Below are 20,953 nucleotides of genomic sequence, written 5' to 3' on the forward strand. Positions count from 1 at the left end.
TTTACCATTATTTGGAAAGTCACTGAGACACTATCATGGATTTTTTTTCTTTTGCTATTGTGGCGGATGGAGAACACAAAAATGCATTTGCTGCAGTTTACTTTACAAAATCGACAATAATGATCTTACTTTCTTCTTTTTGTAATATTGAAGCCTGTACTCCAGTAAATTCCTTTTTGTTATTTAATAATTTGTCTATTTTTGTAAATGTTTTAGGTTTGATTAAATGTAATGGTTAAATGTAACTCTTTGACAGAAAGGACAACATCTTTAATAGGTAATTATATAAAAAATGCATTTAAAGCTTGAAAATGTGCCTGTCATTCTCACAAATTAATCTAACAATGCTTTTTTCTTTTATTTAAGAATTCCATGTCAATGAATGGACCTTTGTTCTTCAGGGCCTTCCACATTACCTCAGTGAGGGTCCATCAGATTTACTCAAGTCAGCAGAGGTGGGCTTACAGGTTAATATTATACCTTTACTTAAAATAATGGTCTTTATATATATGTATATATATATATATATATATATATATATATATATATATACACCGATAACAGAGAAAAGGAAGAGGGAGTTAACAGATGCCATAAACGATTTCATTGCTATGGATATGAGACCCGTTAATGTAGTTAAAGGCGAAGGCTTTAGAAAATTAATCAAGAAGATGGACCCCGACTACACTGTTCCAAACCCCGCCAGTATTTTGTTTTTTCTTTGTTTTTCTCGTGAACCAGTTCTTTGTTTTCCGTTGTTTTTATATCATTGTAGCCTTTGTTCCTTACCCCGTCTTTGTTTGCCCGTTCCTTCACGTACCCTGACACTTGGTGATGTCATTGCCCTTAAACAATGTGTATAATGAACTAATTATAAAAATAGTTATAATAATTACTGTAATAATATATAACAGTTTATCACTCCTGACTTGGCAGACAACTTTTGTTTGGCTTCTATTACATTTCCTCATTCATATCCAATGTTTACACTTAATGGGACGCCCGGTTATTACTCCACACCTTCATATTTTATTACCTACTTGATTGCAACTTAGAATCATTTCTTACATACCATTTTAATTTTTTTTATCACTTTATTCCTCTGCTCTTTACTATTACATAGTACACTCAATGCTCAATCTTGAAAACTTCAAGAGAAGTGGTCAAAAAGTGGACAAAAAAAGCCTGTAAGACAGAGACAGTCTATTTGTGATCTTATTAACCAAAGCACATTTTAAAGGGGTCAGCCAGTGCCACATGCACTTTTAGAAGCTGTTTGAACTGAAATGTGTGTTAGGAGTGTGTACACAACCACCCTAGAATGACAAAGTTCCACCCAGTAGTTTTCTTTGAATTTAGTAAAATAATTTGCCTCTTCTCATATCGAGCCGTTCTCAGATGCCTGTCGTTGTGGCACAACACCGACAGAGGCCGCTACTGCGATAGTTGATAGACAGTAGTGTTTTAGCATATACCCACCCTGAGTGAGAAGTAAACTGACGCACTGAGGGAATGTGGCTGCCGATCTAAATGGGTTCATGTTTACGCAAATAATTTCTCACCATACTGCTTTATAAACGAGGGTCAGTGTAAAGCAGTTTTTGCGAAACTTCTGCTGAAAAATGGGTCTGTAACTATTCGTGTTCTTGCTTCATCTACACCAGAAGAAAGTGAGTGTAATTTCTTTTTAAACGAATCTTTACTAATCGCCTTTTAAATAATGTGCTGAAGTTAATGCGTTTCACTATGAATGCGGCTAAAGTGTAACTTACACGCTCAGAGAACATGGTTATGTCGTCTTCTCTATGTACATCCGTCTCAATATAATTCATAATTACACGTTTATAATGAACAATTCATTAGGGTGATTGTCTATTTACAAACTGTGTACGTTGTAATAAAACTACATTAAGCTTAGCTTTGTAATGAAAGATGATTTAAAATGGTGTCTGTTAATGATTAAGATGTCATGTACAATTATTTTAAATGGATCAGTTATAACTGCATTAAGAATGATAGCGTTAAAGGGATAGTTCACCCAAAAATGAAAATTTGATGATCTGCTTACCCCCAATGCATCTAAGATGTAGGTGACTTTGTTTCCTCAGAAAAACACAAACAAAGATTTTTAATGAAAACCGGTGCAGTTTGCCAGCCTTATTATGGGCACCAAACCTTTAAAGTAAACAAAAACATGCACAGACAAATCCAAATTACACCCTGCGGCTCGTGACGATACATTGATGTCCTTAGACCCGAAACGATCGGTTTTTGTGAGAAACTGAACAGTATGTGTATAATTTTCCACCTTTGATACACAGCCACGTCCATCTGTCATGAGCACGAGTTTGGCATCAGTCACGTCACATGTGCACGCGCTCTAGCGTAGAATACGCAAACACCGATCAGTCGCATGTATACGACACTCATTGTTAACATAGAGCACAGAGATTGTGGGTATAGCGGCTATTCAAAATGGCAATTACTTGCGCTCATCCTGGTTGTTCAATCCGATTAAAGCTAAAAGATTACGTTAGTTTGCGCAAACTCATCCGGGACTTTTCACTGATTTCCCCTTTGGGTTTTGCGTATACTACTCCAGAAGCGCGTGCTAATGTGACGTGACTGATGCCAAACTCGTGCTCATGACAGATGGACGTGGCTGTGTATCAAAGGTAAAAATTATATAAATACTGATCAGTTTCTCACAAAAAACGATTGTTTTGTGTCTTAAGATATCAATGTGTCATCACGAGCCGCAGGGTGTAATTTTGATTTGTCTGTGCATGTTTTTGTTTACTTTTAAAGGTTTGGTGCCCATCCACATCCATGATAAGGCTGGCAGTCTGCACCGGTTTTCGTTATTACGACGGGGTAAGTTATGTTAACCAATCACATTTTTCTATCATTCAATCAGCTATGCCTCTGTAAACACATCGCGTTCGTCTCTATACCTCAGTAAACACATCGCGTTCATATCTGTCTCAGTACACTGCCCTGACTGTTACGGAGTGCCCTGCAGCCCCAATAGAGGGCACTCCAGTGTGGACCCGTTATGTTATGTGTTGTCTCAACCCTCCTTGCTTCACCCTTGTCTGTCTGTCTCCCATTGGTTGTTTCTGTCATGTGACCCCTAGTGTTTGTTATAAAAGGCCACTTCTTCCCCTCTGTGTTTGCTGATTGTTGTTTAGCTTTTTTTTAACAATTTTGTTTGTGTACTTTAAATAATACCATTATAATGAATATATTTTTGATTATGTTGTTTTGATTATTGCAATCATAACATTTTTTTATAATATTTGTTAATTAACATAATATAACAAAAGCCAAAATAATACTTTTTTACTTTATTATTAAATACCGACTTTTTATGTTCTAAGTGCAATATGATTATTGTAATATTCATATTTTTTTATTTGTTTACTTGGTATTAAATTAAAATTAAAATTAATATTTAATTACTAATATATATTTTTTATAATTGAAATAGAAATATGTTTGCTGAAGTAATGTTTGCATTATATCTGTAAAATACTTGTTCATATCAATTCAATATACACAAGTAAATTAAAACAGTAAATAATTTTTTTGTCTATAAATATACTGTGATTAAAACATAAAACTCAGAAAATATTTAAAAATATATTCTGACAGCTTCTTTCACTTATTAAAAGATCTAAATCATGTAATATAGCTTTGCTGTAGCTACAATAAATATATTTGATTAAATGCTGATTAATGTCATATTTTATCATCAAGCTCATTAGTCTTGTGAGGAATTTATTATTTATGATACAAACATCAGTTAAAATCTGATTTGTTTTATTATTTCTATACAAAAACAAGAGAGATAAATGAATTACATGTTCTTAATAAATCACGACTGTTACATTTTTACATTTTGCCACTAATAAATCAAATGACTGATGTGACAATAAAAACACAAATGTACAAACACATTGATCTTACTGTCTATTTGAGGATTTATGACATTTTTTCTGACTGTTATTTGAGTGACAGAAGTTGAGCTGCAGTATTAATGTCATGATGAGACTCTATAGCATCTCACTGTTACTGATTTATCATGCAGCTTAAAGCATTATGGGTAGAATCTTTCGTCAGTCTATTCTCATTCATCAACACAGTTTCACTGATGATCCATTATAAATCCAAAACCCAGGATAGAGCGGCTGAGTGAATGTGGTCTGGACTGTGTGGATGAGGCTCATTGTGTCAGAGACGCTGTAAAAGGACAGAGTTCCTGCACTCTCATCCACATACACTCCTATTCTACTGATATAATCAAACACTCCTGTTCTACTGATGATAGGCTTCACATGGAGATCAGTCCATATGTTATTGTGTCTGAATGAGTAACCTTTGGGAGAGCAGAACAAACTCCAGGACTGATCATTAGATCCAAACTCACACTCAACACCTCCATTCCTGCTGATGCTTTTATATGACACTGATATTAACACATCATCTCCACACCACTCAATCTCCCAGTAACAGCGTCCACACACACTCTCTCTACACAACATCTGATACACATTATCAAATCTGTCTGGATGATCAGGATATGACTGATTCCCAAATGTCACCTCTCTGTTCTCCTCAGACAGTCTGAGTTTAGTGTTTGCTGTGTTTGGATCCAGTGTGAGAAAACGGGCATCTGAACACAAGAACAAAGACATTTCTAACAACAATCACTACAGTTGTGTGTGTGTCTGTGTGTGTGTGTGTGTACCTGGTATTCATCACGTTGTGGGGACCAAATGTCCCCACAAGGATAGGAATACCAGTAGATTTTGACCTTGTGGGGACATTTCTCAGGTCCCCATGAGGAAACAGGCTTATAAATCATGCACAATGAGTTTTTTTGATGAAGTAAAAGTGTGCACAATCTCCTGTGAGGGCTAGGTTTAGGTGTAGGGTAGGTGTAGGGCCATAGAAAGTACGGTTTGTATAGTATAAAAACCATTACGTCTATGGAATGTCCCCATAAAACATGTCAACCCAACATGTGTGTGTGTGTGTGTGTGTGTGTGTGTGTGTGTGTGTGTGTGTGTGTGTAGACGTACATTTCTCCAGTCTCTGTTCTCCTCAGACAGTCTGAGTTTAGTGTTTGCTGTGTTTGGATCCAGTGTGAGAAAACGGGCATCTGAACACAAGAACAAAGACATTTATAACAACAATCACTACAGCTTTGTGTGTGTGTGTGTGTGTGTGTGTGTGTGTGTGTGTGTAGACATACATTTCTTCAGTCCTGCTATAATCCTGGATTCTCCTCCATGATCCAAACTAGAAAACAAACAGACACATTCATCAGTCAACAAACTGTTGCTGTGTAGTTGCCAAGGTACTTGGAGTGGTTGCTAGGGAATTGCTGCTTAGTTGCCAGGGTACTTGGTTGGTCTCTATGCAGTTGCTATGGCACTCAGGGTTGTTGCTAGGGTGTTACTACAGGTCCTTCTCAAAAAATTAGCATATTGTGATAAAGTTCATTATTTTCTGTATTGTACTGATAAACATGAGACTTTCATATATTTTAGATTCATTATCAATCAATCAATCAATCAATCAATCAATCAATCAATCAATCAATCAATAATTTTATTCCGGTCCTCACAAACAAATTTTCACAAGATAAATACAAAATAAAAATAAAAATACATAGTTGCCGAAAAAGGTGTAGGCAGAAGCGTTGCTTATTAAGCCTACCCTTTATACATCATTAACTGAATGTTAATTAACACAAAATAAACAATATGACAAAAAAAACATTTCCCAAAATATACAAACATTAATCACAATTTTTTCTTTTCTTTTATTCCTTCGTTTTTCCCCATTATCTTTCATTTAACAATACAACCACAATTTATTTATACGAAATCATATAACTTTTTATCACCTTATTTTTATACATTTTCTTAAATTGGCAAGGTGAGTTACATACTTTTAATTCCTTATCACATTTATTCCATAGATTTACCCCTATAACAGATAAACACCTACTTTTTGCGTTAGTTCTTGCCCTCACTTTTTTAAACATATACAATCCTCTTAAATTATACTGACTTTCTCTTATTTTGAACAGCCTCTGAATACAATTTGGAAGTAAATTATGATATGCTTTGTACATTAACTGTAAAGTATATAAAGAAACTAAATCTACAAATTTTAATGCATGTAAATTGATAAACAGTTTATTAGTTGGTTCATAATAATCAACCCTTTTAACAATCCTAATAGCTTTCTTTTGTAACATATATAATGAATTCAAATAGGTCTTATATGCGTGACCCCACACCTCCACACAGTAAATAATGTAAGGAACTATGAGTACACAATACAGTATATATAAAGTTCTTTCATTCAAAATATGTTTTAATCTGTTTAATATTGCAACTGACATCTTTGTTCTTACATGTTTAATATGTGATTTCCAACATAATTTATGATCAATTATAACACCCAAAAACTTATTTTCGTACACTCTTTCTATTTCCTCGTTGTTAATCATTAGTTTCACTTTATTATTACTTTGTCGATTACTGAATATTATAAACTTTGTTTTACTTAAATTCAGTGAAAGTCTATTATTGTCAAACCATTTTTTGAAAACCCTCAATTCTATTTCCACTGTATTCAGAAGCTGTTCCAAACTTTTCCCAGAACAATATAAATTAGTATCATCAGCAAACAAAACCATTTTTAATACTTTAGACACTTTACAAATATCATTTATGTACAGTACAAACAACTTAGGGCCTAACACCGATCCTTGCGGAACACCACAAGTAACTTTCATTAAATCTGATTTAGCATTATTAATTTGTACAAACTGGTATCTTTCATTGAGGTAACTTTTTATCCAAGCAAAAGCATTCCCTCTTATACCATATCTCTCCAGTTTCATCATTAATAATCCATAATCAATGGTGTCAAAAGCTTTTTTTAAATCTAGGAACACCCCCACAGTATATTCATTATTGTCCATTGAAGAAGAAATCTCTTCTACCAGTTCCATCACAGCCATTGAAGTCGACCTGTTTGTTCTAAAACCATACTGCTGATCACTCAATAATTTGTGTTTATCAATAAAATTATCAAGCCTACGCACAAAGATTTTCTCTAAGATTTTCGAGAACTGGGAAAGAAGAGAAATTGGTCTGTAGTTGGAAAAACAATGGCGATCTCCATTTTTAAAAATAGGAATAACTTTAGCTATTTTCATATTACTTGGGAATATACCTGTTAAAAAGGACTGATTGCAAATGTATGTAAATGGTTTTACTATATATTCTATGATACTTTTTATTAACGACATGTCAATATCATTACAATCAGTGGAATATTTATTCTTACAATTGTTAACAATATCGAGTATTTCATTTTCGTCAACTCCCCTTATAAACATTGAATAATCATTACTGGAAATATTAATTTCATCTATCCTATCCTCAATTCTTTGCTCCTCAATCACTTTTGCTAAATTACTCCCAATATTTACAAAATACTCGTTAAATTCATTGACAATGTCATTCATTTTATTTATACTTGATTTCTCATCATTAACAAAATAATTTGGATAATCAACTTTCCCAGTATTCTTTTTAATTATACTATTAAGGACTTTCCATACTGTTTGTATATTATTCTTATGCTTATCCAATAACTTATTATAATAGTCCTTTTTACTAAATCTTATAATACTTGTTAATTTATTTTTATATGTCTTATATTTATTTTCCGCTTGTATAGTTCTAATTGCTATAAATTTCCTGTATAATTCATTTTTCCTTTTACATGATTTCTCTATTCCCTTAGTAATCCATGGTTTATCCTCATTTTTTTGTTTCTTTACAATTTTCTTAAACAAACAATGTTTTTCATATTTTTCGATTAATATGGACAAAAAAACATCATAAGCACTATTAGGATCTTTACTTGCATAAACCTCGCTCCAATTTTGATTCTTTAAGTCCTCATTAAGAGCTGCAATGATTTCTGGTGTTCTATATCGAATTAATTTAAATCTATTTACCCTGCTATCTTTTGTTTCATCAAATAATTCTTGAAATATTGCAAAGACTGGAAAATGGTCAGTCATATCATTTATAAATAATCCTCCTACTATTTTTCCTTCAATTTGGTTTGTATATATATTATCTATTAATGTAGCAGTATTTTTGGTTATTCTACTAGGTTTTGTAATCACAGGAAATAAACCTTTACTATATAGTGAATCAGTAAAATCTGTTATTCTCTTATTTCCATTTGGATTCAACAAATCAATATTTAAATCTCCACATATAATTTGTCCTTTGTTCTCATTCGCTATATCAAGCGTACCAAATAATGTATTCATAAAGGTATCCGTGCAAATTCCTGGTGGTCTGTACACACAACTGATAATTATATTTTTAGATCTTTCAATATCGATTTCTATAGTAACACATTCCAAAAGATTTTCTATAGTCACTGACATACTTTTAATCAAATTACATCTTAACGCAGTGTCAACATACAAAGCAACACCTCCTCCTTTCTTATTAGTTCTGTTTACTGTAAACAAATTATACCCTTCCAATTCCACTTCATGTATTTTCTCGTTATCAAGCCAAGTCTCTGACACAGCAATCACATTAAATTTGTTAAACTGACGCAAATAATCCTTAATATTTATGAAATTTTTATAAAGACTTCTACTATTTAAATGCATTATAGATAATGCCCCCTCCATATTCACATTTCTATTAAATTGATCTTCTGTATAATACTCACAACAATTATTTACACCATTAAAAAAGTGATTATCCGGGTCAATATCATTTTCAATCTCATACATTTTATGATCCACGTGATTAAAGGATTTAAAATTCAAATTCTCGTACTTACAGTGACATTGTAAGCGGTCAGATACACCGTCTATTTGCATATTGACCAACTCCCCATCATCAACATCTCTAAATGGGAACAAAAATTCCTTATCAATGTCCATCATATTGATAATCCTTTTAAGTTCATATGAATCTTCCTTCACACAATCTTCGCTTGTCCATACTGATCCAATTCATAGTGGTCTCTTACAGTGTATTCTTTGGCTTCTTCAGGTAATCCATTTTGCCATAACACGGTCGTCCCTTATCCATACTGATCAAGTTCTTTGAGTTCTCTTATTACGTATACTTTGGCTTCTTCAGGAGTTCCATTTAGCCGTATCATCACTTTGCAATTTCTTGTCCATGTAGCTTGTATCTTATTCTGTTTCCTCAAAATGCGTGCACGTCTAGCGATGTCAGCATTCTTTTTTGTAAGATGTTCATTCAGGTACACTCCCGTGCCCTTCAGCTTCTTTGCCTGCCTCAGTAACTCGGCTTTATGTTTCCGATTCACAAACCGAGCAACTATTGTAGGCTTCGCTCCGCCATTCCTTCGTGGAAGGATATGACAGGCCACAATATCATCACTCTGAATGATCATATTCTGATTTTCAAAGAACTTGATTACTTGCTTTTCCAACGTTTGTAGTTCCTCTGGTAGTGCGCCTTCACCGTCTCTGTCTCCGGCCACTGTACTGGCGTACGTCCGGTGTTTCGTTTCCAGACCGCTTATAATTAAATCCTCCATTCTTGAATATTGCTCCAGATCGTCAATCCTTCTCTCCAATCCTTTAATTGTCTTATCCTTCTCTTTCACAAGGTTCTTCAGTTGTTTCACTTCATCCATCAGATCAAGTAGCAAGGTTTGTTGTTTAGCAACTTTGCTCAACTCGTCCGACATGAAGTTAAGAGATTTTCTGATCTCCTCCAACTCATCCTCAACCACGCTGCTGATTTTCTTCGGTGGCATTTTGGTTTATTCGTTTCGTCTTCGTGCCTTTACAATTTTAGTTAAACTTAGTTTATAATTAACACTTATTCCTTTCCAGAAGGAGCTGCAAGCCACGGAGCATTACACACAACTGAAGTAGTTCAAGCCTTTTATTGTTTTGATATTGATGTTTTGGCATACAGCTCATGAAAACCCTAAAAAAAAAAAAAAAAAAATAGCATATCATAAAAAGGTTCTCTAAACGAGCTATTAACCTTATCATCTCAACCAACTAATTAACTCTAAACACCTGCAAAAGATTCCTAGGGCTTTCAAAAACTCCCAGCCTGGTTCATTACTCAAAACTGCAATCATGGGTAAGACTGCCGACCAGAAGGCCATCATTGACACCCTCAAGCAAGAGGGTAAGACACAGAAAGAAATTTCTGAACGAATAGGCTGTTCCCAGAGTGCTGTATCAAGGCACCTCAGTGGGAAGTCTGTGGGACGGAAAAAGTGTGGCAGAAAACGCTGCACAACAAAAGAGGTGACCGCACCCTGAGGAAGATTGTGGAGAAGGACCGATTCCAGACCTTGGGGGACCTGCGGAAGCAGTGGACTGAGTCTGGAGTAGAAACATCCAGAGCCACCGTGTACAGGCGTGTGCAGGAAATGGGCTACAGGTTAACTTTTTTTGTATTAAAAACACTTTTCTTTTATTGGTCGGATGAAATATGCAATTTTTAAAGATAGGAATTTTAGGTTTTCATGAGCTGTATGCCAAAATCATCAATATTAAAACAATAAAAGGCTTGAACTACTTCAGTTGTGTGTTAATGAATCTAAAATATATGAAAACCATTATAGTGGTCAGTGTTAGCATTAGTTGGGCTCTTGACCTATAGCTTTTTAGCATTAAGTTTTGTTTAGCTGTTTAGCTAAACCAGCCAGACAAGCTAAAGAGCAAAAGTCATGCAGTGGTGATAATTCTGGTTTAAAATAAGCTTAATTTGAGCCACTGGAATCGTTTAGAGTCTAGTCTTTCAGTTCTATATTCTTTGTTTATTACAACTGCATTGGGGTTTCACAGCAGCAAAAAATAATAATAAAGCTTTTTTTTATTGGCATTTTTACAAGCTCCTCTGATCAAAAAATTTTGAAAAGTTGCTCTTTTAGGCACACACAGACATCAGGAATCAGCATATGAATCTCAACAATGGTGACAAACAGCATATTCAGAAACAGATCAACTCTAAACATCACGGAAATAATCAGCTCATAATTTATTCATGCCGGATGAGTTTTGATTGGCTACAACATACGTTTTTGATGGTCACCATTGTTGTGATTCTCATGCTGATTGTTGATGTCTGTGTGTCTATATCTAACATATGTGTATATTTTTTGTCAAAATAAGCTTCAAAAACACCTCTCTGATTAATCCAGCGTAATTAACAAATAAAATATAACTCAGTTATTCAGGTCATTACATTATGACTTTGTCAAAGCATGTTCAACACCACATAATCTAATTTCTCCTGGTTTGTCTGACCGTTATAACTCAATTAGAGCACCCAAACAAAACCTAATGTTAAGAAGTTAATGGTAAAGAGCTAAACTAATGCTAACACTGACCACTATAATGGTGACTTACAAAATTAGATTTTCTCCTTTTGGCGATTCTGCTTTTTAACATGAAAGGATCGACTCACTGGCCCGAAAGCGAAGTCCAGCGATCTGGTTAAAGGTTTATTGCATGTCCGGTCTTTTCACAGCGCTTCAAGATTTAGTTTCAATTTTGATCTGGCTCCGTATTAATCTGACTCCAATTTTAAATATTTATTAAATTTAGACTGTATTTCCAATCAAAAGGTTATCATAAACATGTATTATGAATTAATTTAGGAATTTTATTATTCTGGACATTCCATCTTTTCAATTATCCGTTCATCAGGGACCCAATGTCGCTTTTATGTCTCACGTCGGCCTTTACGTGGATCATACGTCACAAAATCGCCAGTCTGATAATTAATCAGAGGTTGTAGGAGACTAATGCACTCTTGACCAGCCGCCTACTGCTTGCTTCGTACAAAAGTGTAGTTTACTTAGTTTTTCCCATGCTCAACTTGTTAACTTCAGTGATAAGCAGAAATCAGGAGGTCTTCAGAGGATGTGCCTACTGCTTCATCCGTTCCCGCGCCTCCAGTTTGTCTAATCCTGGTCTTATTTTGTGGTAACATCGGCCTCCATGATTTAATAGTTATAATGATTTCAGGACGTATCAGAATAGCAAAATTTAACATTTTATTTGTCAGGTAAAAATGTATCATGCCAATTACACAATTAAACAATGAGAATCCAATTCAGTTTCAATTTAGATACATACATAACCTCAATAACTCAAAGAAGTATCTAAGAGTGAAAAAGCATTCCTGACTATCAGAGAGACACACTGCAGCATGGGAGACTTGGAGGTTTAGCTCCAGAGACTCTTGCATACAGTGGGGGTCATTTGGCTACAAAATCCCCCCGTACTGTTTCACCACTTGCCTTATATACCAGACCAACACAAACAAATCTTCTAATCAGTTGTAAAAATACAAAGACCTTTTGGTCTTTCTGGAGTTCTCGCAACCCCAGGCTCGCACCTTGGTTGGGGGCTCCCATCTGCCCCTAAAGGGAAAACACACCCAATAGCAGCAAACCCAATTCTATGGAAGTTTTCAATCTTTCTTACAGAATATGTGACTGCTATGAAATTGAGACCATTTTACCAATCGCACAGAGACCATTAAAATGATATCAAACATGAAGGAGAAAAACAATACATTCACAAGATATAACATGTGGATGCTCTTACTGATTTTCAGCAAAAGTTTTTAGGAAGAGAGGTGTGAGAGTGAGGGGCGAAGAGAGGGGGGTCAGGGTGGAGTTGTTTCTTTCTCTTTGAAGATCGATTCTCCTGATTACAGTAGTTTTATTGCTTTATTGCATGGCAGCTGTTTTGAGTTCCTGTGTTTTAATTCCATGAGGAGATAATTTCACTCCTTACAAACATCACACATGTCTTTAATAATGGTCAATCACCACTCAATGAGTAACTTAATTACCTCAATAACTCTAACACTGCTTCAGTGTTCATTTTAATACTCTTGAGTATGGACTCAAACTATTGGGAGAGTTCATTTAATACTGGGCTTTTTGCTGTGTAGACTTTACCTACTTTTTTTAGTTTGTCTTAGCTGATCAATTCAGGTATTCCTTACTCAGATATATAGGATAGAATCTACCCAAACAAACTGTGCAAATTGTTACATCAGTTTACCCCATTTTATTGAGTAGATTCTATAGGTTGTTTTTTACAGTGTAGAGTGTCGCTATGCAATTGCTAAGGTGCTTTGGGTGTTTGTTAGGCTGTTGCTATATTTGCCAAGAGATCAGAGTCCATTCCTTCCTCCAGAATCTCTCCAGATTCACTGAGGGAACTGAGACGTCCATTGCAGAATATTTGTTTTGTGCTCAGTGACACATTTTTGTGTTGATGTTTGTTTTTGGATCATTGTCCTGATAGGAGATCCAACCTTGACCCATTATAAGATTTTGTTGCATTGACAGTCAGTTTTATTCTTTTATCTGTTGGTATTTATTTGAATCCATGATTCCAAGTATCTGAACAAGATGTCCAGGACCTCTGGAAGAAATATAAGCCCACAACATTAAAGATACAGCAGTTTACTTCATTGTACACATGGGGTACTTTTTACTCCTGTGTGCAACAAACCCATCTTGAGAGTTTGCTGCTTAAAATTATGTTTTATTTTTATCTGTATAGGTGCGGTTTAAAAAATGTTAAGACTTTCTGACCCCAAGACTCAACTAAGCAATTCTTCAGCTGTGATCAAAAAGCATCTCTCTTGTCTTTGGCCACTCAAACGCTCCTCCTCATCGTCCATTTAGATGATATAGTCACATGGCCTCTTCTAGACAGATTTGTAACATCTTTAGTTGATTGGAACTTAATTATTAGGTATTTTCAATGCTTTAGCTCTTTTTTTATAGCCACTTTCTAATTTGTAAGGCTTAACAATCTTTTGCTGCACACCAGAACTATATATTCTTTGTTTTTTTTTCTCATTGTGATGCATGATTAAGGGAATTTGGCCTTTGTAATACCTCACATTTGAATAATTGAATGTACCTACTCACCCTTATTTGCTAAAAATAATAAATATTAGGGCTAACTTCTAATAGTCGAGGATTCAACGATTCGATTCGGAGACGTCTGATTCGACTATGAACCTCATAGTCGAATAGTAGGAAAGTGTTATGTAACCAATGAGAAGCAGCACACTACAGGCCTGTAACGTCCGGACCGCATTTGTTAGCATTTACGGATTTATTGGCTCACAATGGCTTCTAAAAAATCATCAAAAGTGTGGGAGTATTTCGAGAATGTTAAAGATGACCCAAATAAAGTTAAGTGCAAGTTGTGTCAGCAGCCAACATGGCGTATCATTTGAAACGGTTACACCCGCAGTGTCATGAAGACAGCTCAGGCAGCACGTCTGCATCAGCGGCGGCCCTGAGATTAACGCAAAAAAATTTGATTTGAGACCACCACTTTCAGAGAAGAGAAAAAAGGAAATTACTGAAAAGATTGCAGAGTTTGTGGCACTTGATATGAGGCCTGTGCGCATTGTTGAGGGTGAGGGATTTAAAGAACTCTTGCGCACACTTGAGCCAGGCTACACCGTCCCTACAAGAGCTACAGTGATGGATGTCGTGCACACAAAATATCTATCGATACGGTCAGACATTTACATGGCTATACAGGACTGTGAAGCTGTCAGTTTCACAACTGATATCTGGACCTCACTTCAGATGGAGGCTTATCTCACAGTCACGTCACATTTCATCACCGGAGACTGGCTACTGGAGAGTTTCGTTTTAGAAACAAAAAAAATGGAGGGCAGTCACACAGCTGATTACATTGCACGAGAACTGACGGAGATCATTTGTGAGTGGGACATTCCAAGTAGCAAGATCGTTTCTGTGGTTCATGATAACGCAGCAAACATGGTTGCGTGCACCAACCAGTTGGTCCAGCAGCCCCGCTGGGGAAAGATGAAAGGAGTGCGCTGCGCGGGCCACACATTACAACTCTGCATAAACAGCGCTCTGAAGCAGGACCCCATTTGCCTTACCGTTGCTGGAGCAAGGCGCTTGGTTTCTCATTTTAAAAAAAGCGCAAAGGCCACCACAGCACTACAACATCAACAGAAACAACAGAATGTGCCCCAGCATAAACTGGTGCAGGATATTGTTACCCGTTGGAACTCTATTTATTTGATGCTCGATCGCTTGATAGAACAGAAGGGGCCAGTTTCAGCCGTGCTCACAGATGAGAGTGTGAGCAAACGGTCCGATCGTGACCTGGAGCTATCCACATCACAGTGGCGCACAGCAGAGGACATTGTCGCTGTTCTTAAACCGATGATCACTCTGACAGAGCTTTTGTCCCAAGAAAATAATGCATCCCTGTCTGCCACTGTCCCCATGCTTATGAATATTAAAAAAAGACATTTGGTGGTGCATGAGGACGACAGTCGAACCACAAAGATCATCAAGACTACGCTGTCCGATGAGAGCTTAAAGGGCCAGGACTGGAAATAAGTGTTTACATCAGTGCGGCGGTGCTTGACCCGTGCTTCAAGAAGCTCTCCTTTCTCTCCGATGACCAAAGAGATGAGGCATATTCAGTGGTGGCAGAACTAGCTGAAAGTCTAACTGACAGGTCTTGCCAGGAGGAAAGTGACACTGTGGATCCTGGGCCTACTGCCCCAAAACAGGACGCTGTAATGGCTATGCTGCTGGCCAGTGATGAAGATGAGGAGGAACAAGATTTCCCAAGGATAGATACCCCAAGTTGTCAAGAGTTGCTAAGAGATTTCACAGCATCCCGTCCACTTCCACGCCATCAGAGAGGATTTTTTCAAAGGCGGGTTTCATTGCCAATAAATCAAGGAGCGCCCTTTTCCCGACCAATGTGAACAAGCTGGTTTTCCTTGCACACAACTTCAGAAGAATCAGCAGGTGCAGTAGACTAGAACACATTTCATATGTGAAGAAGTGATTTTTTTTTCTTTTTCTTTTGGAACAAATGTGAACTTAAGCTGAAGGCTGCGCGCGAAGCACAGCAACAAAGACATCCTTCCCTTTTTTTTTCTGCGGCATTTGCACTTTTTTTTTTTTTTTTTTTTTTATTGAGCGCAATAAAACATAGATAGACAGCAACATGATGACATAGACTGAGACCAGTCACAGATATATACACAGATATATACACATATATACGCAAATGAGACACAGAGGGGGAGAAAACTAAGTAAAACAAGACAAAACAAAGCAAAGAAAAAAAAAATAATAATAAAAAAAGAGTACAAGAAGATGGGAGCAAAAATTAGGACAAAAACAAAAAAACAAGCTGTAAATGTATGGATGTGGTAGTCTGAATGGGTACAGAGATAAGTTAAATCATTCGATTTCTGTGTTGTTTAGTGAAAAGATTTAACTATAGACATAACTGTACTAAATATTGAACAGGAAGCAATACGATATACAATAGTAGTGATATTATAATACAACGTTAAACAGCAATCGGGGCAGTAGATGTTAACTTCAGTATAATGGGACAGATCCAGGATACAATAACGGCAATGACAGATGATATCCTACTTTTTACGTGACTGAACAGATAACTAAGAGGAGCCCTAGTACACTGTAAAAAGTGATTTGTTAATCTTACTTAATTACATTGTGCAAACTCGTTGCCTTAATTCAATTAAGTAATGTTAACTTAACTTTATTTAGTGTAATTTAAGTATTATCTACTAATATAGTTAAAGTATTCCGTACTCATTTTGATTTAAATTAGCTTAAGTCATTTAAGTTTTGTTAACTTAATTGAATCTGTAATCTGAGCAACATTGAGAGCAACTATGCTAATTAGAATTACTGACTCCCAGAATGCATTGGGGCATGAATAAATTATGCAATTGCTTTGTTTTACTGTTGTTTTTGTATTTTCCGATTTTATTTGCTTTTATTTAATTTGAGTTTTATTTGTCTTGTGTCAGTAGCACAATAAAAAGAGCAAATAAAATTTATATTGTTACAATTTATAAAAATAAATGATATGGAATTGTTACCATTGTTGCGTTTAGTGTGCTGAATGTTAAAACCTGTGTCTGACTCAAGTGGAGCTGATTGCAAAATATTGCCACAAAAAGTAAAGAATTATACAGTAACAACCCCATTTACAGCTTCACATGGTGATTATTATAAAACTGTAGATTATTAATGATCAACATCAAAAGTACATTAGCTAATGATTTATTTCAAAATTAGATCACCTTTTTAAAGCAATCTTATTTTTTATTTCTCTTTCTTTGAAACCAAATAACTTTGACTTCATGTTGCATGAACAGAAAGAGAATTATAAACATTTTAATGAAGTCCCAAGTGCCCAACTAAAGGGATCACTAGCCACTATAATGGTGAGATCAAAAAAAATATTTTTGGAAAATTAACATCAATTTATGAAGTCAGCTCTCTCTAATTTTTCAGTTGTTTTGACAATTTAACATTCAAGACGACTTTGGGGAATGACTGAATGCAACTAGAAAAAAATTACTTCCAAAGTGGAGGAAATTAGTAAAAAGTCTATTAGGCTAAGAATTGCCCCGCCTCCTTTTTCTTTTCTTCTTCTGTTGTTACGTTGCAACAAATTAGCGCACTGCTGCCTCTCACTGTTGTGTTAATGTCATTGGTTCCTTTGTAGTTACTTAATTATTTTAAGTAAGTGTCACTCAAAGCAGTAAGTAAATTGTTTTACTTGCATTGAAAGTAGCTGTAACTTAATACAACCTAGTAAGTATAGCAACTAAGTAAAGATAACTAAGTAAATCTAAGTAAGGTTAACTATTGGATTTTACAGTGTAGAAATATAATAATATAATGAAACCAGTAGTGGACACAGAGGTGGAAGCAGTGGGAGCATCGATGATTGTAATAGTAATAGTACACTAGTATGAAATAGACTAATTGGTAGAGTTATTGATAATTATTGCAAATGATGTCTCCCATCCCCTTTGGTCCAGCAGCCGCCCCATCCCTGCCAGCGAGCGCATCCAACACACCCATCGGACACACCCATCGGCACAGACCCCAACAACGTCCCCAATCCACCCTGTCCCTCCACCTTGCTTCTCACCCTGCCAGTGACTAGACCCCACTCCTATGCCAGTGAATGGCATTTTATATAATGGTCCACCACACCATGCACCTCCAGAACAGGCTCCCCCAGTCTGTGCGTGACCCGATGGGTGACCGCTCATTATTAGTACTGATTGTAACTGAGCCCTTGTTATGTTGCAAACTGGCCGTAGTCCTGGTGTTCACCAGTCAGCTCCCCAACCAAAGACACCGCATCCAGCACAGTTTCAATTTTGATTTCGTCAGACTCAGTAATATGGGGCAATGCTGGCAGAAGCAGCAATTGGGGGGATCAGGTTGCCTTAACCAAGACACAGATAGAGCCCATGCCGACAGGATGTGCCAATCAGACCCACCGACAGGGACAAAGCAGCTGCAACACCCAGAAAGCTTATATGCTATCTAAATTAATATATAACACACATACAACCACTGCCTCCAACCCCGTTGACCATAATAATAATAATAATAATAATAATAATAACAACAGAAGTAGTATTAATATTAGTAGTAATATGCCAGATTAAAAAAAAACAAACAAACAAAAATTTCATTGTCATCAAAGTCAGTTATCATACAGCTATCATATAATTACAACATCATTGTTTGTATTTGTATATCATGAAATTAGTTTAAGGCATCAATTATAAATCTTGCGGCTTAATTGGGGCATCAGCTCATCAGCTAGTTTTATTCAATATTTAATGGTGAAAGCAGAGGGCTGAAGGTTGTATTAAATCTGAGTAACTGGTTTTGTGTTTTTGATGTATGTTGTTCTTGAATGATATGTTCCCTTAACAGATGTATCCATTGTGTAACTGAAATTTGGCATTTATTTTTCCAGTTAAGTAATATAGTTTTCTTGGCGATAGCTAGAGACATGAGTAAAGGAACTGGGTGTTTAAAAGCTGGGTTAATTTGAGAGGTGTCGCCGATGAGGCATAGTACTGGGAGCATTGGGATAATAGTTTTGAAGATTTCTGTTAATTTATTTGTGACATCTGTCCAGAATTGATTAACTGGTGGGCATAACCAAATTGCATGAAGATAGGTGTCTTGTGTATTTAAACTGCAGTTGGTGCATCTGTCAGAATTACTTAAGCCCATTTTAAACATCTTGTTGCGTAATGTGTGTTCTATGTACAACTTTATACTGAATTAATTGGATATTTGTATTTGTGCTAAAGATAAAAGTATTTCCGCAAACTGTTTCCCAAAATTCCTTATCTGTGCTGATATTAAGGTCTTTTTCCCATTGTTCGACTGGTGCAGCAGTGTTTGTGTCTATAGATGATATTAAAGCATATAATTTCGAAAGCGACTTTGTAGTGTTACTGATTGTGCTAATACGTTTTAAAATTGGGGGAGGTTGTGCTATATCATTGATTCCTGTTGTGGTTTTAATAGAATTTTTAATTTGTAGATAGTAATAATAGTGTTCTTTTCCTAGATTAAATCTCTGCATTAATTCTGTAAATGTAATGAAGCTGTTACCCGGAAACAGATGATGTAAGTGTGTGATGCCTTTCTCCTTCCATTTATTATTGCTGAGTGGACTATGGTTGATAGTAAAATCTGGGTTATTCCATATGGGTGAATTGATATGTGGAGTGAGCACATGATTTGTCAGTGTATTAGTTTGCCACCAAGCAGTGAGAGTTGTTTTAATCATCGGGTTTGAAAATAGATTTTGTTTTTTAATTGTTTTAGTGAGTGATGGGAGGTCAGATATAGCAATGTCTTTACATTCTGCTTGTTCTAACTCTAGCCATGGGTTTTGGGTAGTGTCATGTCTTATCCATTTGCAAAGGTATTGTAGATGAGATGCTAAGTAATAATGTTGAAAGTTAGGTGCTGCTAAACCACCTTGAGCTTTATTTTTTTGTAACTTTTGTAAACTTATTTTAGGTTTCTTGTTTTTCCAGTAGAATTTGCTTATAGATTGATTTAATGAGGTGAACCATTTCTTAGTTGGCTGTACAGGTGTCATGGTAAATAAGTAAAGGACTTTTGGTAGTATACACATTTTAACTGTTGCAATGCGGCCTATAATGGAAAGTGGTAAGTTCATCCATCTAGTTAAGTCATCTTCTATCGTTTTTAGTAGTGAAATAAAATTAAGGTTAAATAAGTCAGATAGGTTCTGGGAGATTTTTATTCCTAAATATGTTATATTATTTATTGAGAAGGGCGTATTCTGTATACTAGTGTCATGTGAATTCATATTCAGTGGTAGAATTGTTGATTTGGTCCAGTTTATGGAATAGTCTGATACAATCGAATATTTATTGATGAGTTTAATTATTTCTGAGAGAGATATTTGGGGGTTTTGTACAAACAGTAATATATCATCTGCATATAAAGAAATTTTATGATTAGTGTTATGTGATATTACTCCATGGATGTTATCATTCTGTCTTATTGCAGTAGCCAGAGGTTCTATAAATAAAGCGAAGAGTAATGGAGATAGGGGGCAACCTTGTCGAGTCCCTCGCTGAAGTTGGAATGGTGAGGATATTTTACCATTTGTTATAACAGAAGCTAATGGTGTATTATATAACGTTTTAATCCAGTTGATAAAAGAGTCTCCAAATCCAAATTTTTTAAGTGTAGTATAAAGAAAGTGCCAATTAACTTTATCAAAAGCTTTTTCTGCATCCAGTGATATGATTATAGTTTTTTCCTTATTTTGCTTACATATGTTCATTATATTGAATAATCGTCTGGTATTATTAGATGATTGGCGTCCCTTTATGAAACCTGTTTGATCAGGATGAATGAGGGATGTAATTACTGATTCCAGACGGGTTGCTAAAGCTTTGCTTATTATTTTTAAATCTGTATTAATAAGAGATAATGG

Source organism: Garra rufa, chromosome 1 (assembly GCF_049309525.1).
Source record: "Garra rufa chromosome 1, GarRuf1.0, whole genome shotgun sequence".
Lineage (NCBI taxonomy): Eukaryota > Metazoa > Chordata > Actinopteri > Cypriniformes > Cyprinidae > Garra > Garra rufa.